Source organism: Erythranthe guttata, chromosome 1, assembly GCF_056151865.1.
Source record: "Erythranthe guttata isolate IM_541 chromosome 1, IM_541, whole genome shotgun sequence".
Lineage (NCBI taxonomy): Eukaryota > Viridiplantae > Streptophyta > Magnoliopsida > Lamiales > Phrymaceae > Erythranthe > Erythranthe guttata.
Window position 1 is genome coordinate 8,937,126 of NC_142533.1, and position 16,156 is coordinate 8,953,281.

At 40.4% G+C, this 16,156-nt stretch overlaps 1 pseudogene; it reads right to left on the bottom strand.

Moving 5' to 3' along the window:
• Positions 1-12,458: 12,458 nt before the first annotated feature.
• Positions 12,459-13,042, bottom strand: LOC148772795 (secreted RxLR effector protein 161 pseudogene; annotated as a pseudogene).
• Between the last annotated feature and the right edge of the window lie 3,114 nt (positions 13,043-16,156).

Sequence of the window (16,156 nt, forward strand, 5' to 3'; positions counted from 1 at the left end):
GAACATGTTTAACAGTTATAATACTTAAGTAAATATCTCACGATCCTAACGATCAATTACTAGTACTTGTAATAACTGTAAGGACTATATCTATGCTTGTGACAAATGGACAAAGATATAGAATGCCAAGGTGTTTTATCATTAATACGAATAAATGTTCGTTTATTACAATAATAAATACGAAAGACCACAGCCACATGATGGCTTGTTGGTCACCTACTCCAACAATCTCCCACTTGACCTAAAGCCAACTACCCATAAATCGCAATCCCATCGACTCTCGATGTTTCTCATGGACCGATCTCGGCAAAGGCTTCGTGAAGGGGTCTGCAACGTTCTCTTCCGAGGTGACTCGTTCAACCTTAACTTCACCTCTATCAATGATCTCTCGGATCACGTGATACTTCCTCAGAATATGCTTCGACTTCTGATGAGATCGTGGCTCCTTAGCTTGCGCCACGGCTCCGGTGTTATCACAGTACAACGGTACTGGTTCACTAGCATCAGGAATGACACCCAACTCTTGGATGAACTTCCTTATCCAAGTCCCTTCTTTTGCAGCTTCGGACGCTGCAATGTATTCCGCTTCGGTAGTGGAATCGGCCGTCGTGCTTTGCTTGGAACTCTTCCAACACACGGCACCACCATTAAACGTGAATATAAATCCAGAATTCGACTTTGAGTCGTCCACATCCGATTGAAAACTAGAGTCAGTAAAACCCTCTAATTTCAACTCGGCACTCCCATAGACCAAAAATATATCCTTAGTTCTTCGCAAGTACTTGAGGATATCTTTCACGGCTTTCCAGTGGGCCGGGCCGGGGTTAGACTGATATATGCTTGTGACACTCACAGCATACGCAATATCGGGTCTCGTACATAGCATGCCATACATTATGCTTCATATGGCAGAAGCATAGGGCGTCATTTTCATCTCCTCGATTTCACTAGGTGTTTGCGGACACATAGACTTCGAGAGACGAACCCCATGGGACATTGGCAAGAATCCCTTCTTGGATTCTTCCATGCTAAACCGTTTCATAACGGTGTCTATGTACAGGCTTTGGGATAAGCCAAGCATCTTTTTCGCTCTATCTCTATAGATGCGTATTCCTAATACATAAGATGATTCTCCCAAATCCTTCATTGAGAAACGTGTGGACAACCATGCTTTCGTTTACTGCAACATTCCTACGTCATTCCCAATGAGTAGAATGTCATCAACGTAAAGCACTAAAAATATCACTGCCCTCCCACTAACCTTCTTGTATACACAAGGTTCCTCCGGATTCTTCTCAAAATCAAACTCTTTGATAGTTGAGTCGAACCTAATGTTCCAACTACAGGATGCTTGTTTCAATCCATAAATGGATCGCTAGAGCTTTGATAAGTGTTCGTTTTGTGCAACTTTTACTTATCTAATCTTCGTGTTTTGGTCTTCATTCGTCCGAGTTTTCGGCTTTATTTGTATATATTATGTTGTTTTTGTTTTATTTATATTTTAGGTAAAGAGAAGCTATTTTTGCCGATTCGAAACGATTTTGGAAGCGAAGCCAAAAATCAAACCAAACACGTGCAAAAGTGCATTCTCGCGGATTGTGGCAGTGTTTGGTATTTCAAGCATAACTTTTGCATACGACCTCCGATTGAGCTGATTCAAGTGGCCTTAGATAGCTAACTTCAAGGGCTACAACTTTTGTGAAATGCATAATTGTCAAATTCGGGCGAAAAATGGGTGAAAACAGTGTTTGAAGTTGATGCAGAGGCCAGATCGCGATCCAGAAACACCGGATCGCGATCTGGTGGCGAATTCCAGTAGCAGCGAGAAATTGGGGCAGATCGCGATCCGCACTTCCTGGATCGCGATCTGGGAAGGCGGTTCACAGTTTTCAAGGTTGCCAGATCGCGATCCAAGAAGCCCAGATCGCGATCTGGGCACATAAATCGAGACTAGATATTTTTCTTTGATTTTTCACTATAAATAGAAGGTCTCCTTTTCATTTTTCGATATCTCGATAAGATCTCGATTATCTCTCGACATCTCGATTATCGCTCGACTATCTCTCGACTTCTTCTTCGGTTTTCTCTTCGGTTCTCGCCAGTTCTTCGCGGGAAGCTTCGACGAGGGTTTCGACTCGGGTTTTTCATAAGCTTTTCTTTACGTTTAGTTTATGATTTCTCGTGTTCTTCATTTGAATGCTATGTTTGTAATGAACTGAGCATTTTCTTTTAGGGAAATGAAACCTTGTATATATTGATTTTGATTTCCAGATCTGTGATCTATTTGTCGTTCTTTGATTCTGTTTATGTTTTCCTGTATTAAATGCTTTCGATTGTTTGGCCAACAGTTGAATTGATTGTAAATGGGAATGAACTCGAGAGAGGATTTCTCGTTTGATTTTAGGAAAACATAGCTCGGGTTGTGGAAACGGAGACGTGATGCACCTCGGGTAGCCCTTAAGGACTTGACCTAAATGCTCTCTTAATATCAGGTTCTGAACGGAGACGTCGGACCTGTGGGTAGACTCTAACTACACTGGAGACGGGGGTTAGGGTATTTTAGTGTCTGGGTTAGCGAACATAGAATTGACAATAGATTCGGATCTGTAGATCTTTATCGATAGTACACTGGTGGATTTTTCCCTAGAAGCTATCACACGTCGAAATTCTTCGCTTTTACTGGCGGACCGTTGCTTTTATTTATTGTTTCTTTTTAATTTCATTTTTCCCATCCATTCTTGATCGTCTAGATAAAGTTTAGGATAGTATAATTACGGTACTTGGTAAATTTAGGAACTTAATTCCCTGTGGATCGATATCTGGAATTCACTATTCTACAAAACACGATACTGTACACTTGCGGTTTTACATACGTAGGTTTTATGCGTATCAAGCTTGCAAACCTTTTGCTCACTTCCAGAAGATATGAAGCCTTCCGGCTGCGCCATGTAAATTTCTTCCTCAATATCTCCATTAAGGAAGGCGTTCTTCACATCCATTTGCCATATCTCGTAGTCGTACCACGCAGCTATGGCCAGCAAAATCCTAATGGACTTCAGCATCGCGACTGGCGAAAAGGTTTCCTCATAGTCAACACCTTGCCTTTGAGTGTATCCTTTTGCTACCAATCTAGCTTTATAGGTCGATACCTTTCCATCAACTCCAATTTTCTTCTTATAGATCCACTTGCAGCCTATAGGAACAATTCCTTTGAGTGGATCTACCAAGGTCCATACCTTGTTGGAGTACATGGAGTCCATTTCGGATTTCATGGCAGTTAGTCAATGTCCCATGTCCGCATCCGATACGGCCTCATTGTATGTTCTTGGATCTTGTCCAAGATCAACATGATCTTTATCATTTTCGAGGAGGAATAACCTATCCGGCATTTTCCGAACTCTTTCGGATCTACGTACTGTAGGTTCAAGAGGTGTATTAGTGGATTGTTGTATTGGTTCGATTACTTGTTCTTGCGCTTGAACTTCACTTTGTGGTTCTTGAACTACTTCAAGTTCTATCATGTTGTCCTTTCTATCGGATAGAAACTCCCTTTCCAAAAAGGTGGCATTTCTTGAAACAAACGTCTTTGCTTCTTTGACATAATAGAACTCGTATCCCATTGAGTCTTCGGGATACCCCACAAAATAGCACAAGTCGGATTTACTATCCAACTTATCTCCCACTAATCGCTTCACGGGACAACCCCATATCCTAATATGTTTGTAGTTGGGTTTCCGGGAATGCCAAATTTCATAAGGTGTGGATTTAACTGCTTTGGTGTTAACTCTATTCAGCAAATACGCGGCAGTACGAAGTGCATGACCCCACAAGTATGCCGGTAAGTTCGTGAACCCCATCATTGATCGAACCATATCTAATAAAGTTCGATTCCGACGTTCGGAGACTCCATTAAGTTGAGGAGTTCCCGGTGGAGTCCATTGGGATTGTATCCCATTCTCTTTTAGATAGTCAATGAACTCGATGCTCAAGTATTCTCCACCACGATCGGATCGCAGCTTCTTAATACTTCGTCCGAGTTGCTTTTCCACTTCGTGTCTAAAATCTTTGAACCTTTCAAATTTTTCAGACTTGTACTTCATCAAGTACACATACCCATACCTAGAATGATCGTCGGTAAAGGTAGCGAAGTAGTTATATCCACCCTTCGCACTAACACTTAGTGGACCACATACGTCTGTATGGATCAAATCCAAAAGACCCTCGGCTCGTTCCATTTTCCCTTTGTAGGGTGACTTGGTCATTTTCTCTTTAGGGCAAGATTCACAAGTTTGTAGTGATTTCACGTCCTCCAAAGAGAACAATCCTTCACTAACAAAATCGTTCATCCTTCTTAAAGAGACATGACCTAATCTAGCGTGCCAAAGTTGTGCGGGGTTTTGATCTATCTCCTTACGGTTTGTTGATATAACATTAATAGGTATTTCATTTGGATTTAGTTCATACAAGTTGTTTAATAGTCGTCCTTTGCAAATCAAATTCTCATTCTTTTGTATAATGCAAATCGAATTTCCAAAAACAAAAGTAAAACCTTCAATATCTAATACAGGAATAGAAATAAGGTTTCTAATGAGGGACGGAACAAATAAACAATCGTTCGAAACAATTGGAAAACTAGAATCCAAAACATTTAAGTAAATTGTGCCAATGGCTTCAGCAGCAACTCTTGCTCCATTCCCCATCCTTAGGTAGGTCTCACCCGCTCTAAGCCTTCGACTTCTTGTCATTAGCTGCAAATCATTGCACAAATGTGAGCCACAGCCCGTATCCAATACCCAAGAAGAAGAGTTGACAGACAAATTTACGTCAATGAAATACGTACCCTTTTCAGAACCTTTCTGCTTTAGGTAAGCCTTGCAGTTGCGGCGCCAATGTCCTTTCTTTCCACAGTGATGGCAAGCATCATCAACTTGCTTGCCAACCTTTGCTTTGGGGCCCCCACTACCTTCACCCACTTCGAACTTGCTGTTTGGGAAGGGAACTCTTTCCTTTCTCTTCTTTTGGAAAGAACTCTTCATTCCAGAAGTAGCAGCAATGAGAACAGACTTCTCCTTCTTAATGGTGGACTCGAAGCTGACCAACATGTTCATTAACTCATCTAAGGAAGGATCTAGTTTGTTCATGTTGAAGTTCACTATGAACGATTCATAGGAACTTGGGAGAGACAACAGGATCAAATCCAACGAGAGCTCGGCCGGGAGGGTGACATCAAGATTCACTAGCTTTTCAAGGAGAGTGATCATTTTGAGACAGTGCTCGTGGACCGAAGTCCCTTCGCGCAGTCTCGCCGTGATCAACTCCTTTGTAGCAGCGTACCTCGATGCCCTAATATTCTCACTATACATGCTATCAAGATGAGCCTTTATATCGAAAGCATGCAAGTGAGACTCATATTTCCTCGCAAGCGCGGGCTCCATGGCGGCTATCATATAGCACCTAGCATGAGTGTCATCTTTCTTCCAAACTTCATAAGTTTCCTTTTCAGCATCAGTCGCTGTGGCAGGTATAGTGGCGGGAAATCTCTCGTTCAAAACATAGAGACGCCCCTCAACGGTTAGCACAAGCTTAAGACTACGCAACCAATCTAGGTAATTAGGGCCATTGAGTTTATTGTCGAGGATTGACATTATGGGATTCTTAGACATGATTATCTGAGACATATAGAGAAGAGGATTATTAGAGATTCGCGTTAAATGATTGTTACAATTAAATGTTTGGACGTATGTTATTTAATTGTTCTCCCACTAATTTTATCGAGTTCCACTTCCCTCTAGTAGACAAACGAGAAAACTGATTTTTCTTAATGGGCTTTAGGTCCAATAGACAAATATAACCCGTAGTTAATCTAGCCCGATTATATTTGCCCAAAGGTAGATCACAATCAATCATATCCACAATATGACCCTAAATTAATTTTCCTCACACTTGATAATGACCTAAGTTAATCTCGCGAATATCAAAATTGTCGTGTGTCAAGTCTAACCTACCAATCAAAGATGCTCATAGAACTTGATTATGCCAAACTAATGCAGTCCCTAGTTAATCTAGCCGACCACATTAATCCAACATAACCCTTTTCTATGGCTACCTTCATCGCTATGTCAATTGAATTACAGCTTACTCCACCATAGCACTCCCCGCTAACACGGCTTACTGCACTACAGTGAAAGGCTACACATAATCCAACCGTTGGCAGAAGGAAAGAAATAACTCAACAGATTGGGTTTTTCTTTATAGCATGAAATGATTCTTAATTAGATTAAGAATGAGGGGTTTTATTAAAAGTTTTTTATCTCATCAGAAGGTTCGGATTGGTCTATGTGATTCCTACATCTATGTTCTCTAAAGGTATATGGAAACGCATATTGTCCTGAGAGGAACATACGACCTAATTTCATAATTAATTACATTAATTAATTATCGAGTTTTCAAAATAATTATAGAACCTCAACTAGCATAAATCATTCAAATAATGTTGAGGTACTACTAATTAAGTTGAACCATAATCAAAATTATGTATGTATTCTATTAATTGAAATCAATTTAACAATTTAAATCAATTAATTAATCTAACACCTATTTACTAAAATAGATGATTGTCGATCCAATTATCTAATTGGGATTAATTGAAAATAATTTTCCAAAAATTAAAATCAATTTGTTTTAAGTTTAATTTTAGAAATCTGAAATAAATTTTTTTTTTAATTTTTTTTTTCAGTGAACCGGTTCGGCCCAACCGGTATGACCGGTTCGGACCGAAGCGGTCCGGTTCTGCCCGGTCCAGTTGACCCAAATCAGTGGGCCGGGTTAGTCGGACCGAGAACCGGTCTGACCGACCCGAATCCACGTGGATTCGGTCAACTAGATCGCACACAACCATCGAACCAGCCGGTTCGACCGGTTTGATCCGAACAATTAAAAACCGACGTTTTAAAAATAATTTTAGATCCGATTTTCCAATTTTAAACAATTTTAAAGCTGGAATAAGAGAATATGGCTAGGGTGGTAGTGTTTAGCGAGGGTTACGAGGCAGTCGTGGCCCGTCCATCAAACCTTTAGCACTTACCAGGTTAAGGTTGGTCTGTCTTTTCTTTTGAAGCCCTTTTATTCCCAACTTTTCATGATGTATAGGGTCCCTCTTAACCAATTTAATCCTCCCGCGATAAGCCAAATCAGTTGCTTTTACATCATCTGCCGTTTCCTAGGCCTTCTTCCATCGGCCAACTTATTTCATTACTTCTTCTATGTGAAGAAAGTGGGTCTCCTCTCTCGTTTGGCATTTTTTCACGCTCTGATTGTTGGGTTTCGGGCACGTGTACGCAGCGGAAAATAAAAAAATTTATGCGATTTAAACGACTTTAAAGCACATAAGCACATGAAGAACAATCACCGCCGAAAGTCCTCGCCGGTGTTGTCACATTTTCGAGTCGTTCCAACCTCCACTCGTCCACGCCATTGGAAGTGTCGCAGCTTAATTCTCTTCCACCAGAGACCCCATTGACAACTCCCTAAGGCCAGATTTGCACCGGCAAACTACCGATCACAGCCCGAAGCACTCACCGGTGCTAAGAGAGGCTCGTTTATTTGAGGATGTTGCTGCAAGAAATCTCTGCTCATCTGATTTGCGGCTTCATGTGGAAAAGAAATTATAATTGAGCCTCAAACTCAGAAAGGCGAAATGTAAGTCCTCAAAAGTGATGAAAATTCCATACACCCAAAAATGGAGGAAAGGAGTTTTGAAACCAACAAGTGAAGGAAAATTCGAGTACTTCAAGTCTCGCCTCACAAATATTTGGCATGTTCTTCGCCGAACCTTGAAGTGGGGGCATTTGTAGACATCGAAATTTTGAGATAAATCACCAATTAATAATCCAATAAATCGATTATTAAATTGGGTCTCATTCAAAGTCCATAATAAATTTGGGCTTTACAAATGACCGGCCCGTCCTACAAGTCAAGAAACCCTAGCTCGTGGCTATAAATAGACGGCTTCGGTGCATCTAAAAATGAGACTCACACAGACACATATCGAGCTCTCAAGCTCACGTCTCGAGCCTCCGCCTCGAATTCATAATATATTTGAATTCGTGGTGTTCGTGATAGGAAATCATATATATTCGATTCCTCGAATTCATAACATATTTAAATTCGAGATGTTCGTGATAGGAAATCATTCGTTCGATTCAAGAACAAGCTTTTAAGCCCTTGAATCAAAATTAGAATAGGAGAGAAGAATCAGGGGAATCACGGAGATTTGTAATCCGCTTTCGTTTGATTAATAAATTTATTTGTTCCCTATTTTTCTTGTCTCGTATTTATTATATTTTACAGACTTGAAAAATTTGTGGTTTACAAATTGGCACGCCCAGTGGGACCATCTTCGCCCCTCATCTCTTCCTCCGATGTCAAAGTTCATGTCAATTCGATCATCATTCCGATGTCTATGAATCCTTGCTGCTCGTGGATATGGATGACAAAAGAAAAGGAAACGACATCACCCTCTATTTACTTGGGGGCAACGTAATTCAAGGAGAGGAAATTTTCCTATATACAAAATGGAAAATCCAAATCTTTGACGCATGCGCTAAAATAGGAAAAGGAAATCAATCAATGATCCTCCTCCTAAAGCATCATCAGCGGGCGGAATGTTGGGCAATTAGAGCACCAATCACAGCAAAACAATTTCACCACCATCGCTCAACACGGCCGGACTGGAAGAACAATCACCGCCGAAAGTCCTCGCCGGTGTTGTCACATTTTCGAGTCGTTCCAACCTCCACTCGTCCACGCCATTGGAAGTGTCGCAGCTTAATTCTCTTCCACCAGAGACCCCATTGACAACTCCCTAAGGCCAGATTTGCACCGGCAAACTACCGATCACAGCCCGAAGCACTCACCGGTGCTAAGAGAGGCTCGTTTATTTGAGGATGTTGCTGCAAGAAATCTCTGCTCATCTGATTTGCGGCTTCATGTGGAAAAGAAATTGTAATTGAGCCTCAAACTCAGAAAGGCGAAATGTAAGTCCTCAAAAGTGATGAAAATTCCATACACCCAAAAATGGAGGAAAGGAGTTTTGAAACCAACAAGTGAAGGAAAATTCGAGTACTTCAAGTCTCGCCTCACAAATATTTGGCATGTTCTTCGCCGAACCTTGAAGTGGGGGCATTTGTAGACATCGAAATTTTGAGATAAATCACCAATTAATAATCCAATAAATCGATTATTAAATTGGGTCTCATTCAAAGTCCATAATAAATTTGGGCTTTACAAATGACCGGCCCGTCCTACAAGTCAAGAAACCCTAGCTCGTGGCTATAAATAGACGGCTTCGGTGCATCTAAAAATGAGACTCACACAGACACATATCGAGCTCTCAAGCTCACGTCTCGAGCCTCCGCCTCGAATTCATAATATATTTGAATTCGTGGTGTTCGTGATAGGAAATCATATATATTCGATTCCTCGAATTCATAACATATTTAAATTCGAGATGTTCGTGATAGGAAATCATTCGTTCGATTCAAGAACAAGCTTTTAAGCCCTTGAATCAAAATTAGAATAGGAGACAAGAATCAGGGGAATCACGGAGATTTGTAATCCGCTTTCGTTTGATTAATAAATTTATTTGTTCCCTATTTTTCTTGTCTCGTATTTATTATATTTTACAGACTTGAAAAATTTGTGGTTTACAAGCACATAAGCACATGCCCGATAAATTTGAATCAATTAATTGCGTACCTTTGCGCTTCCGGCGAAATTAAAAACAACATACATGCTAAAATGTTTAACTGAATTTAAACCAATTAACATGCTCGCGTTTAAACCAACTAACATGCTCGCAACGATTAAAACGATTACACATAATCACATAAAATCATACGAAAGCAAACATGAATATTTAGTTTAAACGTAAACGAATCGAAACATGGGATTCGTGTGTTTACCTCTTGAAGCGTGAGGTAGGAGCGCTAAGCAAGTCGAGATTGCTACGGAAACCAATCCGTACAATCCGGGGCAGCAGCGGCGAGACGGCCACGGCGGCACGTGTATCTCACGCGCGGTCTTCGGGCGGCGCGTGGGGTTGCGTGCGGCTTCGGCTCGTATGCTGCTCCTCGATTCTTCGATCTTCGATCTTCCTCCTCTCGGATTTCACCTCGTATACTTCGATCTACTAAACACGTGGCACTAGACACGTAATAGTTAGAAAAACGGAAGAAAAAAAGAAGGAAAGAAACTACCAAAACAATCGGCCAATGAACGGCCGATTCCGGCGAAACAGCGGCGTTGACGGCGGTGGTGGCCGCGGGAGAGAGAGGCCGAGAGAGAGAGAGGGGGACGGCTAGGGTTAGGGTTAGGTCTTGTGTGTTTGTGCAAGGCCTATAAATCAAGTATTTATAGTCCCTTGCATAAAACCCTAACGGGCTTAAGTTGGACCGGGCCCAACAACTTAAGCTCGTTAGTTCCTTTACTTGCTCGTCTCTCTCAATTCAATGATCGGAAAATTGCAACAATTACATTTTCGGAATCATTATAATATCCTCGTCATTACGAGTGCCAACTCTCATTTTCCAACTTTCCAAAAGTGGAAACCCTAGTTCAGTGCACTTTCTAAATTTGGAAACTTCCCGATTTAGAAAGTTCACTAACACGTTCGCCTTTTCTTTTCCTTTTCTTATTCTCATTCATAATTCCAAATTACGAATGTTGGATCCAATCATATTGACTTCCAATCATGCAAAGATAAACTGTTTTATCTCTGACCGTTTATTCAAAGATCTCATGTGCACGAGCAGTGTGACCCTCGATGGTTCAGGTGTAAGCTAGCTGTGGGCCCACAACCCTTTGTGGTCAAAACTCGTCCCTTATAGTTACGATTAAGATGAAGCTCGTTTCACCTTAATCACCCAACGAATCAAGATTGGCGTCTAGCAACTACGCGTCATGATTCGCTAGATACAAATGAAGTGCCTGCAAGAACCTTCAGATATAGTTAACGTACAATACGGTACCTTCGATACATATGTCCCGATCGAACTAGAAGCATTGGTTCATCTAGACCTCTTTATATGTTCGATGACGGTGCGATCGTTCCAAGTGTTGTAATCGTCACGTGCATGACTTAGAGAATCGAATTCTCTAATCATCACTTAGTCAGCTCTGGCCAGAGACTTAGAATGATTACAAACTTTCAGAACACACAGGACATCCAAGACTATTCTAGCGATCGAATCCCCGACTACAATGCACAGACCTCCCACTAGATTTCGGACTGCACGAACACTGGCCCTTGGGATGGTCCTCGGTGGAACTCAGGGACAGGTCACGATACAGCTGGTCCTCTAGTGAAGTCACGGTGATGTCTAGGTCATAAGGACTAATGGTGTACAACTATACCATAGATATCTCTACTCGATTATTGGGAACCACTTAGAGATTTCTAGGGTGAGGGAGTTCAGTGAACTCGTCAACTTACGAGCACCCACTTATGCATGCCGATATCACAATACCGTTTACTGATGAGATGCAGTACACATACACTAAGTGCTAGTCTTAATGGGAAAGGCCGATATCCTCATTGGTGGCGTAACGCTTCGACTAAGAACACATTTAACAGTTATAATACTTAAGTAAATATCTCACGATCCTAACGATCAATTACTAGTACTTGTAATAACTGTAAGGACTATATCTATGTTTGTGACAAAGGGACAAAGATATAGAATGCCAAGGTGTTTTATCATTAATACGAATAAAGGTTCGTTTATTACAATAATAAATACGAAAGACCACAGCCACATGTTGGCTTGTTGGTCACCTACTCCAACACTGATCACAGAATATTCTGCGACATGCCCAAGAGTCCTTCGGGCTGGTCGCGCAGGTACATCTTTGTTCACTCCCGGGTCCTATGGCCTTTCCCAACTGTCCTTGTCTCTGATAGCACGGCTCAGAACCCCGTAAGCGGAAACCTTAAATCTGAGGTGGACGCGACACATCTTTTCTTTTGGCAATACATGTTATGTGTCGATCGTATGATTGGGTCCCCTCTTATGATGCAAAGCTTTGGCGTCGCTACTTCTAATTTGTCCATGCATAGTGTCGCGGGCTATCGTAATGATGCACTTCCTGTTGAACAAATAAAATGGCAAATGAAAATAAAATAAAAGTTCACACTATAAAATAACTATGCTATTGAAGGATTTATTTATTCAGAGAAAACATTTGTCTTATATAGACTTATAGAATAAGAATAAGTCCACCTACTTGAATGACTAAAGACTCGGTAAGACTAAACAATATGCTTAAAATTAGGAAATCAAAATAACAAACAAATTCTACTAACTTAACAGCTCAACTAATTTCAAAAAAGACTTGGTCAAGCCTCTAACTAAAACCTGGTGTTGCAATTTTAACATTCCCCCTCAACACCAACTTCGATCTTATTCATCATTCCTATGATAAAAATTCTCAAGTTTGCTGCCACTTAGTCCATTGGTGAATAAATCTGCAACTTGATCATTTGACTTGACATGTCTCATCTCCATCTCTTCTTTCAAAACTTTTTCACTGATGAAATGATATTGATACTGCCTTCAACATGTTTAGTTCTTGCGTGAAAGACTGGATTTTCTGTCAAACGTATTGCTGATTGATTGTCGCAGTACAAAGGAATTGCATATTCTGTTGTTTGATGCAAGTCCTTTAACAATTGCATAAGCCAAATGCTCTCTTGAGCTGCCATAGATGCAACTCTGTACTCCGCTTCCATAGTTGATAAAGTCATAGTTGGTTGTCTTTTACTGCACTAAGAAATTGCTCCGGACCCAAGCATAAAAAGGTATCCTGTAGTTGAGCGCCGAGTATCTAGATCACCATCAAAATCAACATCACAATAGCCAACTAGCTTACCATCTACAATTTTCCGATACATAATTCCATAATCAAGCATCTTTTTCACATATCTTAAAATTCGCCAGATCGCTTCCAAATGAGGCTTCTTTGGATTTTGCATCTATAGACTCATCACACCGACTGCATAAGAAATATCGGGTCTCGATATAGTTAAGTAGATCAATCTACCTACTAATTGCCGGTACATAATTGAATCTTTTAAATCCTTTCCTTCATGAGCACATATTTTTGCATTTGGCTCCATCGGCGATGAAATTGGCTTGCAATTAAGCATTCCAAATTTATTTAACAGATCGTTGGAATACTTTCGCTGATAAAGAAATATTCCTTCTTTACTACGTTCAATCTCAAGGCCAAGAAAATGCTTGAGTTTTCCAAGTTCTTTCATTTGAAAGCGAATCGATAAATTCTCCTCTGTTCGACGAATTTCTTCTTCACAGTCACCTGTTATGATTAGATCGTCTATATACACTAGAACAATTGCAAACTTATGTCCATTAATTTTGATAAACAAACCAGAACCAGCAGGTGCAACATAGAAACCACTAAGAGTAAGAAATTCAACGATCTTACTGTACCAAGCCCTCGGTGCTTGCTTTAATCCATAGAGTGCCTTTTGAAGCTTGCACACAAATTCAGGGTGAGTTTGACTATGGAAACCCATTGGTTGATTCATGTAAATCACTTGATCTAACTCCCTGTGGAGAAATATATTTTTTACATCCATTTGCCACAAGTTCCAAGTCTTAGTGGCTGCAAGGGCAAGTAACGGTCTCACGGTTGTGATCTTTGCAACTGGACTAAATGTTTCGTCATAGTCTGATCCATATTCTTGAGAAAACCCTCAAGCTACCAGGCGAGATTTGTGTCTCTCAATTTATCCATCGGTGCGGCGCTTTATTTTCTAAACCCATTTACAAGAAATAGGATTCACGTCTCTTGGCTTCGGCACGAGTTCCCAAGTTTGATTTTTTTTCCAACGCCGCAATTTCCTCTTTCATGGTTGTATTACAATCCATGTTTTGATATGCTTCCTCAAATGTCTTTGTTTCTTTTGCATCGATATCTTCTACTATAGCAGCGTTTGTATATTTAGGATTTGATTTTCTCGCCCTTGTAGATCTCCTCAGTCCAGCAGGTGCTTCATGTTCAAATTTAACAATTTCGCCTTGTTCTCTTGATTGTGGATATACACCAATTTGCCATGAATTTTGAGTTGTACCTTCTTCATCACCGTCACATGTTTCTTGATCAGCTTCATCCAAACTCAATTTGATTTGAGATGAAACTAAATCATTTGAGTCAGACAATGCTTCTTTGTCTAGGGATTTGCCCGCTTTTATTTTCCATTTTCACAACGCACTATTTGCATCCTCTATCTATGGTGGTGTGACTTCGCTTCCATTGACGACCTCCCGCAAGTCCTGACCTTGCATGTATGACATTATACATGTAGACCAAGATTTTGATTCTTGAGCTTTTTCACTCCACCAACAACCTGAAGATCACTCATCTTTCTAACCGAAAGTACTCCCATAAAAATTATATGCCCACACCACCTAGCTCTGATACCAGATTGTTGAACAAAAAATATGGAAAATGAAATAATATACTGGAAAATAAAATCTCACACTATAGAATAACTATGCTATTGAAGGATTTATTTATTCAGAGAAAACATTTGTCTTATATAGATTTACAGAAGAAGAATAAGTCCATCTACTTTAATGACTAATGACTTGGTAAGACTAAACAATATGCTTAAAATAGATAACTAAAATAACAAACAAATTCTACTAACTTAACAGCTCAACAAATTTCCAAAAGACTTGGTCAAGCCTGTAACTAAAAGCTGGTGTTGCAATTTTAACAATTCATGCATGTGTTTGTTCTTGTTATGTTTATTTTTTATTTGTGAATAGCATTCCAATATTTGGTTTTTGAGCTAGTAGCTACATTGCTCTTTTTTCTCATACTCACGCAATTTTTTTTGTATTTTCGGATGAGTCTTTTTAACAAGCTAAGGAGAAGGGTTGGTTCGAATGAGTCTCCTAGAGTTCCGTCCCTCTCCTTGACTCGCCTCGGATGGCCTGTCGCCCCTGCCGGACGATCCGTTATTCTTGCGGCCTGTCCCTTAACTTCCTTAGTGCATCTTCTGTCTCGAGACGTACCTAGGGTCAGCTCGGCTTGGGTTGAAGACGGGGAAAAATGTCCCGCCGCGAGCCCTTCCTTCCAGGAGCTCTCATCCAAGTGCTCCTGCAGCAGCCTGGATCCCACCGAACGCCTTATGGTTCGTGCTCTTCTTTCTTTGTTAGTGCCTTCTAATATCGAGAGCTTTGGCAATGCTCTGCCAAAGCTAGGGCGTTGAAACATGCTACTGTGGCCTTGGGTCAGGTGTGTGGTCTTATATTCTCGTGCCTTGGCGACTCTAGGATTTATGTTTTTGATGCAACAGTTTTCTCCATGGCAGTTAACAGGTTTCGTGGCCAATCGCGCTTTTGCGTTCAGAGGCACTGAGACCACACCTGAGGTCGCCCGCCTACGCAAATATGTGGATGTTATGAACAACATTTGCATAAAACTGCGAGATCAAAACGAGCACCTGAAAAATAGCTCGGCAACCTTAAAGGAGGTTGAAGCGACCATACATGCTCATGCCGAAAACTTAGAGGGTTGAAGGAGGCTGAAGCGACTATACGCGTGGCTAAACTCATAAATTATTCATTACAATGTTCGCATCAAATTAAACTTATTGCAGCTAAAAATTAATAAATGAAATAATACACTCCAATCCTAACATTATTTATATATTCAATTAGTGGAAATTAGCTAGACATCCCTTATTCTGGACTTATACAGATGGAGATTTTAATTGTTAGATGTATATAGGCATAAGTCATTTGACCCAAAAAAAATAATATAAATAAATTAAATAATGAGTATTACAGAGACGAACGCCATCAATTAATAAGAATACAAACCGCATATATTATTCTCCATGTCTCTCCAATCTCACCTACCTCTCTCTCTCTCTCTCTCTCTCTCTCTCTCTCTCTCTCTCTCTCACATTATGTTCATTTTATTCCCTTTTTAATTCTTTTTTTTTTGTTTCAGAAATGTTATAGAGAAGAAAAAAAAAATGGAATTGTTCACACTATGAGATAATTTCTTGATGAAAGAGTTAAACGCGGACAACAAACATCCCCCTCCCCTCGCCAAAATACAA